Source organism: Notamacropus eugenii, chromosome 1 (genome assembly GCF_028372415.1).
Source record: "Notamacropus eugenii isolate mMacEug1 chromosome 1, mMacEug1.pri_v2, whole genome shotgun sequence".
Classification (NCBI taxonomy): domain Eukaryota; kingdom Metazoa; phylum Chordata; class Mammalia; order Diprotodontia; family Macropodidae; genus Notamacropus; species Notamacropus eugenii.
The window spans coordinates 741,189,441-741,195,603 of record NC_092872.1 but is presented as its reverse complement, the minus strand read 5'-3'; the positions used below and the strand labels follow the sequence as shown (position 1 = coordinate 741,195,603).

Genomic DNA, 6,163 nt, shown 5'->3' with positions numbered 1-6,163 from the left:
TCCCTAATCAATGCTCTCCCCAAATTGTGCTACCTAGAAATGAATCCAGTATTCAAGAGAAGAATCTGACCAGGGCAGAGTATCACGGAACCAGTGCTTCCTTCTTCTTGAAAATGGCATCTCTCTTAATACTGTCCAATATCCTACTGGCTTTGGGAGCTGACAAAGAAACCATACTGTTGACCCATATTTAAGTATGCAACTCACCAAAATCCTCAGATCTTTGAAGGAGTTAAGCCTTTGGTGTCCCCAGCCTAGGCTAGTAGGTCAGGAGAACTCTGTAGAAATCCCCAATGTAGCAGGATCCCATGATAGATCCATAAACAAATGCATGCTGGATCCTGACCGGGAAGGACCTTGGGGTCATCTAAACTAATCCACTCATTTTACAGATGAGGAGGGAGGGAGCTTGAGTGATCATTTACATAGATTTTAGCCAAATATTTGAAAAAAAATTCATGCTACTCTTATAGACAAAATGGAGAAATGTAAGCTAGATGAATGGATGCTAGGAATGGTTGAATTGACAGATACCCAAGGTAGTGATGAACATTAACAGTGATTAATGGTTCAATGTTAACTTGAAAATGGATCACTAGTGGGATCCCCCTGGGATCTGTGCTTTGTCCCATTCTGCTTAACATACTTATCAATGATTTGGATAAAGGCATTAGATGGCCTGCTGATCAACTTTGCAAGTGCCGTAAATGCTATGGGGAAAGCTGACAGATGTCAGTCTAGACCCAAAAAGATCTCAACACTGGGCTGGATTAAATGAGATAAAGTGCAATAGGGACAAATGTAAAGTCTTAGACATGAGTTCAAAAATTCAATTTCATAAACAGGAGTTGGAAGAAATGTAGTGGGAGAGCAGTTTGGCTAAAAATAATATAAACCTTGTTATAGTTCGCAGTGGGATATATCAGCCCAAACAGGGCCACATTAAGAGAAGAATGGGTGCTTGCTTCAGCAGCACATATACTAAAATTGGAATGATACAGAGAAGATTAGCATGGTCCCTGCACAAGGATGACACGCAAATTCAGGAAGCATTCCATATTTTTGATAAATGTTGGAGAAGATGTGAGAGAGTTGGAATACTAATTCATTGTTGGTGGAGCTGTGAGCTGATCTGACCATTCTGGAGAGCAATTTGGAACGATGTCCAATGGGCTACAAAAATGTGCGTACCCTTTGATCCAGCAATATCACTTCTAGGATTGTATCCCAAAGAGATCATAAAAATGGGAAAAGGTCCCACATATACAAAAATATTTATAGCAGCTTTCTTTGAGGTGGTCAAGAACTGGAAATCGAGGGGATGCCCATCAATTGGGGAATGGTTGAACAAGTTGGGGTATATGAATGTAATGGAATATTATTGTGCTGTAAGAAATGATGAACAGGAAGACTTCAGAGAGGCCTGAAAGGAATTATTGAACTGATGCTGAGTGAAAGGAGCAGAACCAGGAGAATATTGTACACAGTAACAACCACAGTACATGAGGACTCTTTCTGATAGACTTAGCCCTTCATAGCAATGCAAGGACCTAAAACATTCCCGATGGACTCTTGAGGCAAAATGCCATTCACATCCAGAGAAAGAACTATGGAATCGGAACACAGAATGAAGCAGACTGTTTTCTCTTGTGCTATGTTTTGTTTTGGTTTGTTTTTTCTCATAGTTTCTCCCATTCATTTTAATTCTTGTATGCAACATGCCTAGTATGAAAATGTGGTTAATAAGAATATATGTGTGAAACTCATATAAGATTGCATGACTTCTCAGGGAGGGAGGAAGGGGGAAAAAATTTAAGACTTATGGAAGTGATGGTGGAAAACTGAAAACAAATAAATTATTTTTTTTTAAAAAAGAGGAATGCCTTAGTTTAGTGCCAATATGATACCCGTAGTAGCCACTATGGATATGCATGCATATTTCCAGGGTAAATTCACAAAATATAAACTCTCTTCCTCAAAGCTGAATCCAAGATATTTATTCAAGCGCCAGAAAACCAAATCCATCATAGCAACAAAAAAATCTATATACTATATCAATGCAGGGAATACAAACCTTCCTTCTGTCAGGCCTCCCCAAAAACAAGTTCCCTTAGGCAAAATTACTCCCTCTCTCACTCACACTAGCTGCCCTGCTCTCCTCTGCCTCAACTCTCTCCTAGCTCTGCCTCATTCTCCAAACTCTACTCTTCCTGTTCCACCCATTTGGCAAACTCTTCCCACTATCCACCCTTTGTGACTCAAGCTATGAGCTGGGCCAGAGCTCAGAGTAGGTCACGTGGACCTATTAAGAGGCAGGGAAGATCTTCAAATTCCCTTACCATTACACTTGGTAAACCATATTTCAAGTATTGTGTTTAGTTCTGAACATCACATTTTAGGAAGGATAATAACAAGTTAAATCTATGGTCCTATGAATTTTCCCTGTGTATTCAGTCAATTGGCATTGTTTCTGGGGAGCTGGGGAGCACAGTGGACAAATCATGAGACTTGGAGGAACTGGAGGCAAGAAGACCTGAGTTTAAATCCAGCCTCAGACACTTATTAACTACCACCCCAAGGAAAACCCTTTAACCACTATGGGCCTCAGATCCTCATCAGTAAATGAGGGTGATATGAGGGTCCTACTTCCCAGGATTATAATGAGAATTAAATGGGAAAATGTTATAAAACATTTTGTAAACTTTAAAATGCTACATAATTACCAGCCATTATTGTTATTCCTAAAAAGTTGTATCATAATATATTGGAATGTATGATTGAAGAAAATGCAACTTTTCTAAGAAACCTACTGTGTCATTTAGCTGTGATCTGTGACACTTGTGAAGAAAGACAAAACAAAAGAACTGGAAAACAATGTAATTATTCTAACCATGTGGCCACCCCCACCCCACCTCCACCCCAGCTGATTCCTTCAGCTTGTTGGAACCACTAGTAAAAATTTCATGATAGGCAATGTCTTATCACCTCCCACACACCTAAAACGCCATTCAAAAGGCACGTGCAGGGTGACCATTGTTTTTCCAGGAGTGGGGATGGATTTGTATTCAGCCAACCACACTCTCTTCTCCTATCCCCTTGGGATTCAGTACATGGACTAGAAAGTTAGTTATTTAGCAAAAGGTTTACCATCTATAGCTAAGGAACCAAGCTAATGTAACACCCGCCCCACCCCACCAGGGTCAGACTGGATTTTCATAAGCATACTCTTCTTACCGGTTGAAATAACCAGTCATGGGACCTCAACCTTCCTGACCTTGGGTGCTACAGGTGACTTCTGCCCCTGTGAGATTGTCCTCTGCAGTTTCCTTTCAGAGAACCTTCATATAAGCCCAGAGAATGAAGGGATCTGCCTATCTAGTCAGGGTGACAGCTGGGTGGTTCAGTGGATAGAGCACTGGACTTGGAAAACCTGAGGACAAATCCCACCTCAGATATTTATTTGCTCTTTGACCTCTCACCTTTGTTCTGCCTCTGTATACCCATCTTAAAAATGGGGGTGTTAATAATAGCATTGACCTCCCAGAGTTGTTGTGAGGGTCAGATAAGAAAATATTTGTAAAATGCTTTTTAAACCTTAAAGCATTATAGATATGGTGGTTATTGCCATCATCATCAATACGGTGCCTACCTGAACAGGAATCCAGTCTTGTCTCAGCAGAATTGTCCCCCAGTCTTTGTCTGGAGACCTCTAGTCAGGAGGAACCTCCTACCTTCTGATAAAAGGGAATCTCCCAGAGGGCGGGGGATGTCTTATTTTTATCTTTGTAGCCCTGGCCCTTAGTACTGTGCCTGGCACATAGTAGTGCCCTTAAAAAATGCTCAGTCACTTCACTGATCAAATCAGAGTCCTCCTATTCCTCCTGGTGATCATTCTAATCCATAGAATCAGAGCTCTAGAGGGGAATGGAAACTTACAGGCTGTCAGGTTCAACATTCGTATTTTACAGATGAGGAAACTGAAGCCCAGAGAAGCTCAGTGACTTCCCCAAGGTAACGTAGCTAGTAAGTGTTGAGGTAGGTTTTAAATTCAGGTCTTTCTCATTAGGTGGCACAATGGATAGAGCACCAGCCCTAGAGGCAGGAAGACCTGAGTTCAAATCTGATCTCAGATATTTCCTAGCTGTATGACCCTGGACAAGTCATTTGACCCTGTTTGCCTCAGTTTCCTCACCTGTCAAATGAGCTGGAGAAGTAAATGGAAAACCAATCCAGTACTTTTGCCAAGAAAAACCCCAAAAGGGGTAATGGAGAGTTGGACGTTACTGACCAACAAAAATAACAACAAAAAAATTCTCTTTCCCAGTCCTTCGCCATGTTATCGAGTTTCAACCTAGACCAAGCTCAAATCTGCCTCTTACAGCTTAGTTCCTAATTCTGGCCTCTGGGGAGAAGTAGGACAAATCTGATTTTCATTTTGCCTTTTGAAGGCAGATTCTCATGTCACCTCTCATTCTTTCCTTGCCAGGCTAAGCATCCCCATTTCCACATACTATATTGTCCTTCACCATCTTTGATGCTTCATTCTTCTGGCCCCTGCCCTACCTCTACCCCATCCCTATCTCTACAAGTTAGAATTCACAGGACTTATAGGACCATAGGAAGTTAGAATCAAAGGGAATCTGGAGAGTCCTCTAGTCTAAACTCATTTTTAGGAGAATATTCACTCATTGAGGGAAATGATGGTTTTATCTTGTCTTTTCATCTACAGCACCTAACACACAGGCATGAGCATAGTAGGTACTCAGTAAGGGCTGATTGGATTATATTGGATGGGGGAGCTGAAGTTCAGAGAAGTGATCCAATCAGCCAACTAGCATTTCTTAAGCACTGTTCTAAGCAGGTACATGAAAAGCACAAAGGTTCTCTGCCCTTGAGCTCATAGACTAATGGGAACCAACAGGAGACAGTCAATGAGAATGGGTGGTCATCTCCGAAGGAAGGCACGAGTAGCAGGAGGCATGGAGAAACACTTGGCACACAAGGTAAGATGAGAGCTGTCTCAAGTAAAGCAACAGAGTCAGGGTTCCCCTCCAGGTGTCCTGCCTCCTGAACCCCAAATTCTGGCTACTCTGCCCCATGCCTTCATCTTTTTTAGTCTTTCCATACCCAGCATGGAAATGCCAAGCTGAGAAATAGAATTAGCACCAGGGCCCCTCTCGGAAAGGCTTCTGCCAGCTGCCATACCCAGAACTACTAATCACTTCCAGCTTTACTGTTACACACACACCTTCAAAGGCAGGAGGTGAGCTGCAAAGTCACAAACCACATGGGTTGTCCCGGATTCCACATTTACTCATTCAGGTCTCTCCTCCTTTCTCAAGCTGGGTGACCTCTCTCATTAAGCCCTTGGTTCCAGTGAAGGGAAGGCTGCTAACCTCTTCTTCATTCTCCATCCCAACCCAGAACATCTTCTCCCCATCTTCCTGGGTCTGACACTCCTCTCTTGTTCCCTGCCCAGAACTGATGGTGAATAACAACCCACCTCCTAAGTCTTACCTGCACCACAACAGTTCCTGGATTCTCCCACTTCAGAAGTGATCTCACCCACAAAATAAACTGAAGGGGCCACTTAGCAGAGAACCTGCAGGAACTTGGAATGGAGCCGGAACTTCAGGCTGCCAAAACCTCATCTCCCTTTCTCTCCATTTGGTGCCATTTTCTTGTCATGGAAGTCGAATGTGCCTGGCCCTTGGCAATTGGTGACTCAAGCCACCTTAAGAAAGGGAGCTGCGATAGCATCTTCCAGGCCTTCAGATGTCAAAAGCCAGAGAGAAGAGGGAAAGGCCCTCTTAAATGACTGAATCCTCAGAATCCTGCCAGACCAGAGACCTTATCTTGATTTTAATTTTTTCAGGTCCCTTTCATCTTCTCCTCTAAAAAAAATGGCCAAGAGAAAGCTGAGACCCACGCAGAGCTTATCCAAGAGGCATCTCTCCAATTCAGAAATCGCCTGAGAGAGTGAGGAGCAAGGGGAGGGGAAAGGGGAGGAGGGGGTCAAAAGAGGGGAGGAGGGGGAAAGGAGAAAGGAGGAGGGGGAGGGGAGGCATTGGTCTTGGAAAGAGTCATTTACTTTAAGTTTGCTAAACTTAACCCCATTTTATAAATCCAAGCTCCCAATAATTCTACATTTGGGATAATTTCA

At 42.8% G+C, this 6,163-nt stretch overlaps 1 non-coding gene across 1 annotated transcript; it reads left to right on the top strand.

Annotated features, from left to right (window-relative positions):
- The first annotated feature begins 957 nt into the window (after positions 1-957).
- Positions 958-1,064, top strand: LOC140521934 (U6 spliceosomal RNA). Its single transcript, XR_011973194.1, has one exon. It is a non-coding gene; the product is annotated as a U6 spliceosomal RNA (small nuclear RNA).
- Positions 1,065-6,163: the final 5,099 nt, after the last annotated feature.